Here is a 19,242-nt window from a genome sequence, read left to right as displayed (position 1 = left end):
GTCATCAACAACACCTCAAACTGTGCCATCAACAATATCACATCCAACTGTGTCATCAACAACACCCCCAACTGTGTCATTAACGTCACCCCCATGTGTCTCACCAACAACACCCCCAACGTTCCCATTAACATCACCTCCAACTGTGACATCAACAACAACCCGAACTGTGTCATCAACAACAACACCCCCAACTGTGTCATCAACAGCACCTCCAACTGTGTCATTAACAAACCCTCCAACTGTGTCATCAACAACACCACCAACTGTGTCTTCAACAACACCCCCAACTGTGTCATCAACAACACCTCCAACTGTGTCATCAACAACAACACCCCCAACTGTGTCATCACCAACAACACCTCCATCTGTGTCATCAACAACAACACCTCCAACTGTGTCACCAACAAGACCCCCAACTGTGTCATCAACAACACCTCCAACTGTGTCATCAGCAACAACACCCCCATCTGTGTCATCAACAACAACACCTCCAACTGTGTCACCAACAAGACCCCCAACTGTTTCATCAACAACACCTCCAACTGTGTCACCAACAACACCCCCAACTGTGTCATCAACAACACCTCCAACTGTGTCATCAGCAACAACACCACCAACAGTGTCATCAACAACACCTCCAACTGTGTCATCAACAACACCCCGAACTGTTTCATCAACAACAACCCCAACTGTGTCATCTACAAACCACCCAACTGGCTCATCAACAACACCTCCAACTGTGTCATCAACAACACCTCCAACTGTGTCATCAACAAAAACAGCACCAACTGTGTCATCAACAACACCTCCAAATATGTCAACAACAACACCCCCAACTGTGTCATCAACAACAATCCCAACTGTGACATCAACAACACCCCCAACTGTGTTTTCAACAACACCTCCAACTGTGTCATCAACAACAAAACCCCCAGCTGTGTCACCAACAACACCCCCAACTGTGTCATCAACAACACCTCCAACTGTGTCATCAGCAACAACACCACCAACAGTGTCATCAACAACACCTCCAACTGTGTCATCAACAACACCCCGAACTGTTTCATCAACAACAACCCCAACTGTGTCATCTACAAACCACCCAACTGGCTCATCAACAACACCTCCAACTGTGTCATCAACAACACCTCCAACTGTGTCATCAACAAAAACAGCACCAACTGTGTCATCAAGAACACCTCCAAATATGTCAACAACAACACCCCCAACTGTGTCATCAACAACAACCCCAACTGTGACATCAACAACACCCCCAACTGTGTTTTCAACAACACCTCCAACTGTGTCATCAACAACAAAACCCCCAGCTGTGTCACCAACAACACCACAAACTGTGTTATCAACAACACCTCAAACTGCGTCATCAACAACAAAACCCCCAACTGTGTCATCAACAACACCACCAACTGTGTCTTCAACAACACCCCCAACTGTGTCATCAACAACACCCCCAACTGTGTCATCAACAACAACACCCCCAACTGTGTCATCACCAACAACACCTCCATCTGTGTCATCAACAACAACACCTCCAACTGTGTCACCAACAAGACCCCCAACTGTGTCATCAACAACACCTCCAACTGTGTCATCAGCAACAACACCCCCATCTGTGTCATCAACAACAACACCTCCAACTGTGTCACCAACAAGACCCCCAACTGTGTCATCAACAACACCTCCAACTGTGTCATCAGCAACAACACCCCCATCTGTGTCATCAACAACAACACCTCCAACTGTGTCACCAACAAGACCCCCAACTGTTTCATCAACAACACCTCCAACTGTGTCACCAACAACACCCCCAACTGTGTCATCAACAACACCTCCAACCGTGTCATCAGCAACAACACCACCAACAGTGTCATCAACAACACCTCCAACTGTGTCATCAACAACACCCCGAACTGTTTCATCAACAACAACCCCAACTGTGTCATCTACAAACCACCCAACTGGCTCATCAACAACACCTCCAACTGTGTCATCAACAACACCTCCAACTGTGTCATCAACAAAAACAGCACCAACTGTGTCATCAACAACACCTCCAAATATGTCAACAACAACACCCCCAACTGTGTCATCAACAACAACCCCAACTGTGACATCAACAACACCCCCAACTGTGTTTTCAACAACACCTCCAACTGTGTCATCAACAACAAAACCCCCAGCTGTGTCACCAACAACACCCCCAACTGTGTCATCAACAACACCTCCAACTGTGTCATCAGCAACAACACCACCAACAGTGTCATCAACAACACCTCCAACTGTGTCATCAACAACACCCCGAACTGTTTCATCAACAACAAAACCCCCAGCTGTGTCACCAACAACACCACAAACTGTGTTATCAACAACATCTCAAACTGCGTCATCAACAACAAAACCCCCAACTGTGTCACCAACAACACCACCAACTGTGTCACCAACAACACCCCCAACGGTGTCATCAACAACACCTCCAAATGTGCCATCAGCAACACCTCAAACTGTTTCATCAACAACACCTCCAACTGTGTCACCAACAACACCCCCAACTGTGTCATCAACAACACCTCCAACTGTGTCATCAGCAACAACACCACCAACAGTGTCTTCAACAACACCCCCAACTGTATCATCAACAACACCTCCAACTGTGTCATCAACAACACCTCAAACCGTGCCATCAACAACAACACCACCAACTTTGTCATCAACAACACCTCAAACTGTGCCATCAACAATATCACATCCAACTGTGTCATCAACAACACCCCCAACTGTGTCATTAACGTCACCCCCATGTGTCTCACCAACAACACCCCCAACGTTCCCATTAACATCACCTCCAACTGTGACATCAACAACAACCCGAACTGTGTCATCAACAACACCCCCAACTGTGTCATCAACAGCACCTCCAACTGTGTCATTAACAAACCCTCCAACTGTGTCATCAACAACACCACCAACTGTGTCTTCAACAACACCCCCAACTGTGTCATCAACAACACCTCCAACTGTGTCATCAACAACAACACCCCCAACTGTGTCATCACCAACAACACCTCCATCTGTGTCATCAACAACAACACCTCCAACTGTGTCACCAACAAGACCCCCAACTGTGTCATCAACAACACCTCCAACTGTGTCATCAGCAACAACACCCCCATCTGTGTCATCAACAACAACACCTCCAACTGTGTCACCAACAAGACCCCCAACTGTTTCATCAACAACACCTCCAACTGTGTCACCAACAACACCCCCAACTGTGTCATCAACAACACCTCCAACTGTGTCATCAGCAACAACACCACCAACAGTGTCATCAACAACACCTCCAACTGTGTCATCAACAACACCCCGAACTGTTTCATCAACAACAACCCCAACTGTGTCATCTACAAACCACCCAACTGGCTCATCAACAACACCTCCAACTGTGTCATCAACAACACCTCCAACTGTGTCATCAACAAAAACAGCACCAACTGTGTCATCAACAACACCTCCAAATATGTCAACAACAACACCCCCAACTGTGTCATCAACAACAATCCCAACTGTGACATCAACAACACCCCCAACTGTGTTTTCAACAACACCTCCAACTGTGTCATCAACAACAAAACCCCCAGCTGTGTCACCAACAACACCCCCAACTGTGTCATCAACAACACCTCCAACTGTGTCATCAGCAACAACACCACCAACAGTGTCATCAACAACACCTCCAACTGTGTCATCAACAACACCCCGAACTGTTTCATCAACAACAACCCCAACTGTGTCATCTACAAACCACCCAACTGGCTCATCAACAACACCTCCAACTGTGTCATCAACAACACCTCCAACTGTGTCATCAACAAAAACAGCACCAACTGTGTCATCAAGAACACCTCCAAATATGTCAACAACAACACCCCCAACTGTGTCATCAACAACAACCCCAACTGTGACATCAACAACACCCCCAACTGTGTTTTCAACAACACCTCCAACTGTGTCATCAACAACAAAACCCCCAGCTGTGTCACCAACAACACCACAAACTGTGTTATCAACAACACCTCAAACTGCGTCATCAACAACAAAACCCCCAACTGTGTCATCAACAACACCACCAACTGTGTCTTCAACAACACCCCCAACTGTGTCATCAACAACACCCCCAACTGTGTCATCAACAACAACACCCCCAACTGTGTCATCACCAACAACACCTCCATCTGTGTCATCAACAACAACACCTCCAACTGTGTCACCAACAAGACCCCCAACTGTGTCATCAACAACACCTCCAACTGTGTCATCAGCAACAACACCCCCATCTGTGTCATCAACAACAACACCTCCAACTGTGTCACCAACAAGACCCCCAACTGTGTCATCAACAACACCTCCAACTGTGTCATCAGCAACAACACCCCCATCTGTGTCATCAACAACAACACCTCCAACTGTGTCACCAACAAGACCCCCAACTGTTTCATCAACAACACCTCCAACTGTGTCACCAACAACACCCCCAACTGTGTCATCAACAACACCTCCAACCGTGTCATCAGCAACAACACCACCAACAGTGTCATCAACAACACCTCCAACTGTGTCATCAACAACACCCCGAACTGTTTCATCAACAACAACCCCAACTGTGTCATCTACAAACCACCCAACTGGCTCATCAACAACACCTCCAACTGTGTCATCAACAACACCTCCAACTGTGTCATCAACAAAAACAGCACCAACTGTGTCATCAACAACACCTCCAAATATGTCAACAACAACACCCCCAACTGTGTCATCAACAACAACCCCAACTGTGACATCAACAACACCCCCAACTGTGTTTTCAACAACACCTCCAACTGTGTCATCAACAACAAAACCCCCAGCTGTGTCACCAACAACACCCCCAACTGTGTCATCAACAACACCTCCAACTGTGTCATCAGCAACAACACCACCAACAGTGTCATCAACAACACCTCCAACTGTGTCATCAACAACACCCCGAACTGTTTCATCAACAACAAAACCCCCAGCTGTGTCACCAACAACACCACAAACTGTGTTATCAACAACATCTCAAACTGCGTCATCAACAACAAAACCCCCAACTGTGTCACCAACAACACCACCAACTGTGTCACCAACAACACCTCCAACGGTGTCATCAACAACACCTCCAAATGTGCCATCAGCAACACCTCAAACTGTTTCATCAACAACACCTCCAACTGTGTCACCAACAACACCCCCAACTGTGTCATCAACAACACCTCCAACTGTGTCATCAGCAACAACACCACCAACAGTGTCATCAACAACACCTCCAGCTGTGTCATCAACAACAAAACACCCAACTGTGTCATCAACAACACCCTCAAGTGTTTCATTAGCAACACCCCCAACTGTGTCATCAACAACACCGCCAACTTTGTCATCAACAAAACCTCCAACTGTGTCATCAACAACAACACCTCCAAATGTGTCATCAACAACAACATCCCCAACTGTGTCATCGACAACACCCCCAACTGTGTCAGCAACAACACGCCCAACCATGTCACCAACAACGCCCCCAACTGTTTCATCAACAACACCCCCAACTGTGTCATCAACAACACCTCCAACTGTGTCATCAACAACACCTCCAACTGTGACGTCAACAACACCCCCTACTTTATCATCAACGACACCTCAAACTGTGTCATCAACAACACCTCCAGTGGTGTCACCATCAACACCTCCAAATGTGTCAACAACAACAACACTCCCAACTGCGTCATCAACAACACCTCCAACTCTGTCAACAACAACACCCCCAACTGTGTCATCAACAACACCTCCAACTATGTCATCAACAACAACACCCCCAACTGCGTCACCAACAACACCCCCAACTGTGTCATCAACAACACCCCCAACTGTGTCATCAACAACACCTCCAACTATGTCATCAACAACAACACCCCCAACTGTGTCACCAACAACACCCCCAACTGTGTCGTCAGCATCACCTCCACCTGTGCCACCAACAACACCACCAACTCTGTCACCGACAACACCTCCAACTGTGTCATCAACAACATCTCCAAATGTGCCATCAGCAACACCCCCAACTGTGTCATCAACAACACCCCCAACTGTGTCATCAACAACACCTCCACCTGTGTCACCAACAACACTACAAACTGTGTCACCAACAACACCTCCACCTGTACCAACAACAAAACCTCCAACTGTGTCAGCAACAACACCTCCAACTGTGACATCAACAACACCCCCAACTGTGTTTTCAACAACACCTCCAACTATGTCATCAACAACAAAACCCCCAACTGTGTCACCAACAACACCACCAACTGTGTCACCAATAACACCTCCAACTGTGTCATCAACAACACCTCCAAATGTGCCATCAACAACACCTCAAACTGTTTCATCAACAACACCTCCAACTGTGTCATCAACAACACCCCCAACTGTGTCATCAACAACGCCACCAATTGTGCCATCAGCAACAACACCCCCAACAGAGTCATCAACAACACGTCCAACTGTGTCATCAACAACAAAACCCCCAACTGTGTCATCAACAACACCCCCAAGTATTTCATTAGCAACACCCCCAACTGTGTCATCAACAACACCCCCAACTGTGTCATCAACAACAACACTCCCAACTGTGTCATCAACAACACCCCCAACTGTGTCATCAACAACACCCCCAACTGTGTCATCAACAACACCCCCAACTGTGTCATCAACAACAACACCTCCAACTGTGTCATCAACAACACCTCCAACTGTGTCATCAACAAAAACAGTACCAACTGTGTCATCAACAACAATACCTCCAACTATGTCACCAACAACACCACCAACAGTGTCATTAACAACACCTCCAACTCTGTCATCAACAACAACACCACTAACTGTGTCATCAACAACACCTCCAACTGTGTCTTCAACAACACCCCCAACTGTATCATCAACAACACCTCCAACTGTGTCATCAACAACACCCCCAACTGTGTCATTAACAACACCTCCAACTCTGTCATCAACAACAACACCACTAACTGTGTCATCAACAACACCTCCAACTGTGTCTTCAACAACACCCCCAACTGTATCATCAACAACACCTCAAACTGTGCCATCAACAATAACACATCCAACTGTGTCATCAACAACACCCCCAACTGTGTCATTAACGTCACCCCCAACTGTCTCACCAATAACACCCCCAACGTTCCCATTAACATCACCTCCAACTGTGACATCAACAACAACCCGAACTGTGTCATCAACAACAACACCCCCAACTGTGTCATCAACAGCACCTCCAACTGTGTCATTAACAAACCCTCCAACTGTGTCATCAACAACACCACCAACTGTGTCTTCAACAACACCCCCAACTGTGTCATCAACAACACCCCCAACTGTGTCATCAACAACAACACCCCCAACTGTGTCATCAACAACAACACCTCCAACTGTGTCATCAACAACACGTCCAACTCTGTCATCAACAACAACACCACTAACTGTGTCATCAACAACACCTCCAACTGAGTTATCAACAACAACACTCCCAACTGTGTCATCAACAAAACCTCCAACTGTGTCATCAACAACAACACCTCCAAATGTGTCATCAACAACAACACCCCCAACTGTGTCATCAACAACACTACCAACTGTGTCATTAACAACACCCCCAACTGTCTCATCAACAACACCACCAACTATGTCAACAACAACACCTCCAAATGTGTCACGAACAACAACTCCAACTGTGTCATCAACAACAACACCTCCAACTGTATCATCAACAACACTCCCAACTTTATCATCAACGACACCTCAAACTGTGTCATCAACAACACCTCCAGCGGTGTCACCATCAACACCTCCAAATGTGTCAACAACAACAACACTCCCAACTGTGTCATCGACGACACCTCCAACTCTGTCATCAACAACACCCCCAACGGTGTCATCAACAACAACACCCCCAACTGTTTCACCAACAACACCCCCAACTGTGTCATCAACAACACCCACAACTGTGTCATCAACAAAATCTCCAACTGTGTCATCAGCAACACCTCCACCTGTGTCACCAACAACACTACCAACTGTGTCACCAACAACACCTCCACCTGTGCCACCAACAACACCACCAACTGTGTCACCAACAACACCTCCAACTGTGTCATCAACAACATTTCCAAATGTGTCATCAACAACACCTCCAACTGTGTCATCAACAACAAAACCCCCAACTGTGTCATCAACAACATCCCCAAGTGTTTCATTAGCAACACCCCCAACTGTGTCATCAACAACACCCCCAACTGTGTCATCAACAACAACAATCCCAACTGTGTCATCAACAAAACCTCCAACTGTGTCATCAACAACACCTCCAAATGTGTCATCAACAACAACACCCCCAACTTTGTCATCAAAAACACCCCCAACTGTGTCATCAACAACACCCCCAACTGTGTCATCAACAAAACCCCCACCTATGTCAACAACAACACCTCCAAATGTGTCACCAACAACACCTCCAACTGTGTCATCAACAACACCTCTAACTGTGTCACCAACAACACCTCCAACAGTGTCACCAACAACACCTCCAACTCTGTTATCAACAACATCCCGAACTGTGTCATCAACAACACCCCCAACGTTGTCATCAACAAGACCTCCAACTGTGTCATCAACAAAAACACCTCCAACTGTGTCATCAACAATACCCCCAACTGTGTCATCAACATCACCCCCAACTGTGTCATCAACAACACACCCAACTGTGTCATCAGCAACACACTCAACTGTGTCACCAACAACACCTCCATCTGTGTCATCAACAACAACACCTCCAACTGTGTCACCAACAACACCTCCAACTGTGTCATCAACAACACCCCGAACTGTTTCATCAACAACAACCCCAACTGTGTCATCTACAAACCACCCAACTGGCTCATCAACAACACCTCCAACTGTGTCATCAACAACACCTCCAACTGTGTCATCAACAAAAACAGCACCAACTGTGTCATCAACAACACCTCCAAATATGTCAACAACAACACCCCCAACTGTGTCATCAACAACAACCCCTCAAACCGTGTCATCAACAATACCTCCAACTGTGTCAATAAAAAAAACCCCAACAGTGTCATCAACAACACCCCCAACTGTGTCATCAACAACAACTCCAACTGTGTCATCAACAACAACCCCCCCAACAGTGTCATCAACAACACCTCCAACTGTGTCATCAACAACACCCCCAACTGTGTCATCAACAACACCCCCAACTATGTCAACAACAACACCTCCAAATGTGTCACCAACAACACCTCCAACTGTGTCATCAACAACACCTCTAACTGTGTCATCAACAACAACACCTCCAACTGTGTCACCAACAACACCTCCAACTCTGTCATCAACAACAACCCGAACTGTGTCATCAACAACACCCCCAACTGTGTCATCAACAAGACCTCCAACTGTGTCATCAACAAAAACACCTCCAACTGTGTCATCAACAACACCCCCAACTGTGTTATCAGCATCACCCCCAACTGTGTCATCAACAACACACCCAACTGTGTCATCAGCAACACACCCAACTGTGTCACCAACAACACCTCCATCTTTGTCATCAACAACAACACCTCCAACTGTGTCACCAACAACACCTCCAACTGTGTCATCAACAACACCTCTAACTGTGTCATCAACAACAACACCTCCAACTGTGTCACCAACAACACCTCCAACTCTGTCATCAACAACAACCCGAACTGTGTCATCAACAACACCCCCAACTGTGTCATCAACAAGACCTCCAACTGTGTCATCAACAAAAACACCTCCAACTGTGTCATCAACAACACCCCCAACTGTGTCATCAGCATCACCCCCAACTGTGTCATCAACAACACACCCAACTGTGTCATCAGCAACACACCCAACTGTATCACCAACAACACCTCCATCTGTGTCATCAACAACAACACCTCCAACTGTGTCACCAACAACACCTCCAACTGTGTCATCAACAACACCCAGAACTGTTTCATCAACAACAAACCCAACTGTTTCATCTACAACCCACCCAACTGTCTCATCAACAACACCTCCAACTGTGTCATCAACAACACCTCCAACTGTGTCATCAACAAAAACAGCACCAACTGTGTCATCAACAACACCTCCAAATATGTCAACAACAACACCCCCAACTGTGTCATCAACAACAACCCCTCAAACCGTGTCATCAACAATACCTCCAACTGTGTCATTAACAACACCCCCAACAGTGTCATCAACAACACCCCCAACTGTGTCATCAACAACACCTCCAACTGTGTCATCAACAACAACACGCCCAACAGTGTCATCAACAACACCTCCAACTGAGTCATCAACAACACCCCCACCTGTTTCAGGAACAACACCTCCAACTCTGTCATCAACAACAACACCACTAACAGTGTCATCAACAACACCTCCAACTGTGTCTTCAACAACACCCCCAACTGTATCATCAACAACACCTCCAACTGTGCCATCAACAACAACCCAAACTGTGTCATCAACAACACCTCAAACCGTGCCATCAACAACAACACCTCCAACTTTGTCATCAACAACACCTCAAACTGTGCCATCAACAACAACACCCCCAACTGTGTCATTAATGTCACCCCCAACTGTGTCACCAACAACACCGCAAACGTTCCCATTAACAATACCTCCAACTGTGTCATCAACAACACCACCAACTGTGTCTTCAACAACAGCCCCAACTGTGTCATCAACAACACCCCCAACTGTGTCATCAACAACAACACGCCCAACAGTGTCATCAACAACACCTCCAGCTGTGTCATCAACAACACCCCCAACAGTGTCATCAACAACACCTCCAACTGTGTCATCAACAACGCCTCCAACTGTGTCATCAAAAACAAGACCCCCGACTGTGTCATCAACAACAACTCCAACTGTGTCATCAACAACAAGACCCCCAACAGTGTCATCACCAACATCCCCGACTGTGTCATCAACATCACCTCCAACTGTGTCAACACCAACAACACATGCAACTGTGTCAGCAACAACACCTCCAACTGTGCCATCAACAACAACTCCCCCAACTGTGTCATCAAAAACAAGACCCCCGACTGTGTCATCAACAACAACTCCAACTGTGTCATCAACAACAAGACCCCCAACAGAGTCATCAACAACACCTCCAACTGTGTCATCAACAACAACACCCCCAACAGTGTCATCACCAACATCCCCGACTGTGTCATCAACATCACCTCCAAATGTGTCATCAACAACAACTCCAACTCTGTCATCAACAACACCTCCAAGTGTGTCATCAACAACAACACCTCCATCTGCGTCATCACCAACACCCCCGACTGTGTCAGCAACAACACCTCCAACTGTGTCATCCACAACACCTCCAACTGTGTCATCCACATCACCCCCAACTGTGTCATCAACAACACCCCCAACTGTGTCATCCACAACACCTCCAAATGTGTCATCCACAACACCTCCAACTGTGTCATCCACAACACCTCCAATTGTGTTATCCACAACACCTCGAACTGTGTCATCAACACCCCCAACTGTGTCATCAACAACACCCCCAACTGTGTCATCCACAACACCACCAACTGTGTCATCAACAACACCCCCAACTGTGTCATCAACAATAATACCTCCATCTGTGTCATTACCAACACCCCCGACTGTGTCATCAACAAAACCTCCAACTGTGTGGTCAACAACAACACCCCCAACTGTGTCAGCAACAACACCTCCAACACTGTCATCAACAACAACACCCCCAACTGTGTCATCAACAACAACACCCCCAACTGTGTCAGCAACAACACCTCCAACACTGTCATCAACAACAACACCTCCAACTGTGTCATCAACAACACCTCTAACTGTGTCATCAACAACACCCCCAACTGTGTCATCAACAACAAATCCAACTGTGTCATCAACAACACCCCCAGCTGTGTCAACATCAACAACAACACCTCCAACTGTGTCATCAACAACACCCCCAACTGTGTCAACAACAACGCCCCCAACTGTGTCATCAACAACACCCCCAACTGTGTCATCCACAACACCCCCAACTGTGTCATCAACAACACCCCCAACTGAGTCATCAAGAACAACACCTCCAACTGTGTCATCCACAACACCTCCAACTGTGTTATCCACAACTCCACCAACTGCGTCATCAACAACACCCCCAACTGTGTCATCAACATCACCTCCAACTGTGTCAACACCAACAACACATGCAACTGTGTCAGCAACAACACCTCCAACTGTGCCATCAACAACAACTCCCCCAACTGTGTCATCAACAGCACCCCCAACTATGTCATCAACAACACCCCCAACTGTGTCATCAACAACACCCCCAACTGTGTCTTCAACAATAACACCTCCAACTGTGTCATCCACAACACCCCCAACTGTGTCAACTACAACACCTCCAACTGTGTCATCAACAACACCTCAAACTGTGTCGTCAACAACAACACCCCCAACTGTGTCAGCAACAACAACACCTCCAACTGTGTCAGCAACAACAGCTCCAACAGTGTCATCAACAACAACACCTCCAACTGTGTCTTCAATAATAACACCTCCAACTGTGTCATCCACAACAGCTCCAACTGTGTCATCAACAACACCCCCAAATGTGTCATCAACAACACCCCCAACTGTGTCATCCACAACGCCTCCAACTTTGTCATCCACAACACCTCCAAATGTGTCATCAACAACAACTCCAACTCTGTCATCAACAACACCTCCAAGTGTGTCATCAACAACAACACCTCCATCTGCGTCATCACCAACACCCCCGACTGTGTCAGCAACAACACCTCCAACTGTGTCATCCACAACACCTCCAACTGTGTCATCCACATCACCCCCAACTGTGTCATCAACAACACCCCCAACTGTGTCATCCACAACACCTCCAAATGTGTCATCCACAACACCTCCAACTGTGTCATCCACAACACCTCCAATTGTGTTATCCACAACACCTCGAACTGTGTCATCAACACCCCCAACTGTGTCATCAACAACACCCCCAACTGTGTCATCCACAACACCACCAACTGTGTCATCAACAACACCCCCAACTGTGTCATCAACAATAATACCTCCATCTGTGTCATTACCAACACCCCCGACTGTGTCATCAACAAAACCTCCAACTGTGTGGTCAACAACAACACCCCCAACTGTGTCAGCAACAACACCTCCAACACTGTCATCAACAACAACACCCCCAACTGTGTCATCAACAACAACACCCCCAACTGTGTCAGCAACAACACCTCCAACACTGTCATCAACAACAACACCTCCAACTGTGTCATCAACAACACCTCTAACTGTGTCATCAACAACACCCCCAACTGTGTCATCAACAACAAATCCAACTGTGTCATCAACAACACCCCCAGCTGTGTCAACATCAACAACAACACCTCCAACTGTGTCATCAACAACACCCCCAACTGTGTCAACAACAACGCCCCCAACTGTGTCATCAACAACACCCCCAACTGTGTCATCCACAACACCCCCAACTGTGTCATCAACAACACCCCCAACTGAGTCATCAAGAACAACACCTCCAACTGTGTCATCCACAACACCTCCAACTGTGTTATCCACAACTCCACCAACTGTGTCATCAACAACACCCCCAACTGCGTCATCAACAACACCCCCAACTGTGTCATCAACAACACCTCCAACTGTGTCATCCACAACACCTCCAACTATGTCATCCACCACACCTCCAACTGTGTCATTAACAACAACTCCAACTCTGTCATCAACAAATCCCCCAACTGCATCATCAACAACAACACCTCCATCTGTGTCATCACCCACACCCCTGACTGTGTCATCAACAACACCTCCAAGTGTGTCATCAACAACAACTCCAACTCTGTCATCAACAACACCTCCAACTGTGTCATCAACAACAACACCTCCATCTGTGTCATCACCAACACCCCCAACTGCGTCATCAACAACACCCCCAACTGTGTCAACACCAGCAATACATCCAACTGTGTCATCAACAACACCTGCAACTGTGTTAACATCAAGAACACCCCCAACGCTGTCTTCAACAATACCTCCAATTGTGTCAACATCAACAACACCCCCAACTGTGTCATCAACAATCCCTCCAACTGTGTCAACATCAACAACACCTCCAACTGTGTCATCAACAACTCTCCCAACTGTGTCATCAACAACACCCCCAATTGTGTCATCAACAACACCCCCAACTGTGACAACATCAACAAGATCTCCAACTGTGTCATCAACAACTCTCCCAACTGTGTCAACATCAACAACAGCTCCAACTGTGTCAACATCAACAACACCCCCAACTGTGACAACATCAACAAGGTCTCCAACTGTGTCATCAACAACTCTCCCAACTGTGTCAACATCAACAACACCTCCAACTGTGTCAACATCAACAACACCCCCAACTGTGTCATCAATGATACCTCCAACTGTGTCAACGTCAACAACACCCCCAACTGTGTCATCAACGATACCTCCAACTGTGTCAACATCAACAACACCTCCAACTGTGTCATCAACAACACCTCCAACTGTGTCAAAATCAACAACACCCCCAACTGTGTCAACATCAACAACACCTCCAACAGTGTCATCAAGAACAAGACCTCCAACTCTGTCATCGCCAACGCCTCCAACTGTGACATCGACAACAACCCCAACTGTATCATCAACAACACCTCCAACTCTGTCATCAACAACACCTCCAACTGTGTCATCAACAACACCCCCAACAGTGTCATCAACAACAACTCCAACTGTGTCATCACCAACAACACCCCCAACTGTGTCATCAACAACAGTACCTCCATCTGTGTCATCACAAACACCCCCGACTGTGTCATCAACAACACCTCGAACTGTGTCATCAACAACACCTCCAACTGTGTCATCAACAACACCCCCAACTGTGTCAGCAACAACACCTCCAACTGTGTCATCAACAACACCCCCAACTGTGTCATCAACAACAACTCCAACTGTGCCATCAACAACAACTCCCCCAACTGTGTCATCAACAACACCCCCCACTGTGTCTACAACAGCACCCCCAACTGTGTCATCAACAACACCCCCAACTGTGTCATCCACAACACCCCCAACTGTGTCTTCAACAATAACACCTCCAACTGTGTCATCCACAACACCTCCAACTTTCTTGTCCACAACAGCTCCAACTGTGTCATCAACAACACCCCCAACTGTGTCAACTACAACACCTCCAATTGTGTCATCCACAACACCCCCAACTGTGTCATCAACAACAACTCCAACTCTGTCATCAACAACACCTCCAACTGTGTCATCAACAATAACACCTCCATCTGCGTCATCACCAACACCCCCGACTGTGTCATCAACAACACATCCAACTGTGTCATCAACAACACCTGCAACTGTGTCAACATCAAGAACACCCCCAACGGTGTCTTCAACAATACATCCAACTGTGTCAACATCAACAACACCTCCAACTGTGGCATCAACAACACCTCCAACTGTGACATCAACAACACCCCCCACTGTGTCTACAACAGCACCCCCAACTGTGTCATCAACAACACCCCCAACTGTGTCATCCACAACACCCCCAACTGTGTCTTCAACAATAACACCTCCAACTGTGTCATCCACAACACCTCCAACTGTCTTGTCCACAACAGCTCCAACCGTGTCATCAACAACACCCCCAACTGTGTCAACTACAACACCTCCAACTGTGTCATCCACATCACCTCCAACTGTGTCATCAACAACAACTCCAACTCTGTCATCAACAACACCTCCAACTGTGTCATCAACAACAACACCTCCATCTGCGTCATCACCAACACCCCCGACTGTGTCATCAACAACACCTCCAACTGTGTCGTCTACAACACCACCCCCAACTGTGTCAGCAACAACAGCTCCAACAGTGTCATCAACAACAACTCCTCCAACTGTGTCATCAACAACACCCCCAACTGTGTCATCAACAACACCCCCAACTGTGTCATCAACAACACCCCCAACTCTGTCAACATCAACAACACATCCAACTGTGGCATCAACAACACCTCCAACTGTGTCATCAACAACAACTCCAACTGTGCCATCAACAATCCCTCCAACAGTGTCAACATCAATAACACCTCCAACTGTGTCATCAACAACAACACCTTCAATTTTGTCATCAACAAATCCCCCAACTGTCTCATCCACAACACCTCCAACTGTGTCATCCACAACACCCCCAACTGTGTCATCAACAACACCCCCAAATGAGTCATCAACAGCAACACCTCCAACTGTGTCATCGACAACACCTCCAACTGTGTTATCCACATCTCCTCCAACTGTGTCACCACCAACACCCCCGACTGTGTCATCAACAACGACTCCAACTGTGTCATCAACAACAACTCCAACACTGTCATCAACAACACCTCCAACTGTGTCATCAACAACAACACCTCCATCTGTATCATCACCAACATCCCCGACTGTGTCATCAACATCACCTCCAACTGTGTCAACACCAACAACACCCCCAACTGTGTCAGCAACAACACCTCCAACTGTGCCATCAACAACAACTCCCCCAACTGTGTCATCAACAACACCCCCCACTGTGTCAACAACAGCACCCCCAACTGTTTCATCAACAACACCCCCAACTGTGTCATCCACAACACCCCCAACTGTGTCTTCAACAATAACACCTCCAACTGTGTCATCAACAACAACACCTCCATCTGCGTCATCACCAACACCCCCAACTGTGTCATCCACAACACCCCCAACCGTGTCATCAACAACAACACATCCAACTGTGTCATCAACAACACCTGCAACTGTGTCAACATCAAGAACACATCCAACGGTGTCTTCAACAATACCTCCAACTGTGTCAACATCAACAACACATCCAACTGTGGCATCAACAACACCTCCAACTGTGTCATCAACAACAACTCCAACTGTGCCATCAACAATCCCTCCAACTGTGTCAATATCAACAACACCTCCAACTGTGTCATCAACAACAACACCTCCAATTGTGTCATCAACAACACCCCCAACTCTCTCATCCACAACACCTCCAACTGTGTCAACTGCAACACCTCCAACTGTGTCATCAACAACACCTCCAACTCTGTCATCAACAACACCTCCAACTGTGTCATCAACAACAACATCTCCATCTGCGTCATCACCAACACCCCCAACTGTGTCATCAACAACACCCCCGACTGTGTCATCAACAACACTACCAAGTTTGTCATCAACAACAACTCCAACACTGTCATCAACAACACCTTCAACTGTGTCATCAACAACAACACCTCCATCTGTGTCATCACCAACATCCCCGACTGTGTCATCAACATCACCTCCAACTGTGTCAACACCAACAACACATGCAACTGTGTCATCAACAACACCTCCAACTGTGTCAACACCAACAACACATCCAACTGTGTCATCCACAACACCTGCAACTTTCTTGTCCACAACACCTCCAACTGTGTCCTCAACAACACCCCCAACTGTGTCAACTGCAACACCTCCAACTGTGTCATCAACAACACCTCCAACTCTGTCATCAACAACACCTCCAACTGTGTCATCAACAACAACATCTCCATCTGCGTCATCACCAACACCCCCAACTGTGTCATCAACAACACCTCCAACTGTGTCGTCAACAACACCACCCCCAACTGTGTCAGCAACAACAGCTCCAACAGTGTCATCAACAACAACACCTCCAACTGCGTCATCAATAACAACAACTCCATCTGTGTCATCAACAACACCCCCAACTGTGTCAACATCAACAACAACACCTCCAACTGTGTCATCAACAACAACACCTCCATCTGCGTCATCACCAACACCCCTGACTGTGTCATCAACAACACATCCAACTGTGTCGTCTACAACACCACCCCCAACTGTGTCAGCAACAACAGCTCCAACTGTGTCATCAACAACATCCCCAACTGTGTCAACATCAACAACAACACCTCCAACTGTGTCATCAACAACACCCCCAACTGTGTCAACAACACACCCAACTGTGTCATCAACAACACCCCCAACTGTGTCATCCACAACACCCCCAACTGTGTCATCAACAACAACACATCCAACTGTGTCGTCAACAACACCTGCAACTGTGTCAACATCAAGGACACATCCAACTGTGTCTTCAACAATATCTCCAACTGTGTTAACATCAACAACACATCCAACTGTGGCATCAACAACACCTCCAACTGTGTCGTCAACAACAACTCCAACTGTGCCATCAACAATCCCTCCAACTGTGTCAACATCAACAACACCTCCAACTGTGTCATCAACAACAACACCTCCAATTGTGTCATCAACAACACCCCCAACTGTCTCATCCACAACACCTCCAACTGTGTCATCCACAACACCCCCAACTGTGTCATCAACAACACCCCCAAATGAGTCATCAACAACAACACCTCCAACTGTGTCATCGACAACACTTCCAACTGTGTTATCCACATCTCCTCCAACTGTGTCATCACCAACACCCCCGACTGTGTCATCAACAACACCACCAAGTTTGTCATCAACAACAACTCCAACTGTGTCTTCAACAACACCTCCAACTGTGTCATCAACAACAACTCCAACTGTGTCAACATCAACAACACCTCCAACTGTGTCATCAACAACCCCCCCAACTGTGTCATCAACAAAAGCCCCAACTGTGACAACATCAACAACACCTCCAACTGTGTCATCAATAACTCTCCCAACTGTGTCAACATCAACAACAGCTCCAACTGTGTCAACGTCAACAACACCCCCAACTGTGTCATCAACAACACCTCCAACTGTGTCAACATCAACAACACCCCCAACAGTGTCATCAACAACAACTCCAACTGTGTCATCAACAACAACACCCCCAACTGTGTCGCCGACAACACCCCCAACAGTGTCATCAACTTCACCGCC

This window comes from Mustelus asterias, chromosome 5 (genome assembly GCF_964213995.1).
Source record: "Mustelus asterias chromosome 5, sMusAst1.hap1.1, whole genome shotgun sequence".
Taxonomy (NCBI): Eukaryota; Metazoa; Chordata; class Chondrichthyes; order Carcharhiniformes; family Triakidae; genus Mustelus; species Mustelus asterias.
The sequence above is the reverse complement of the archived record's forward strand: the minus strand, read 5'-3'. Positions refer to the sequence as shown.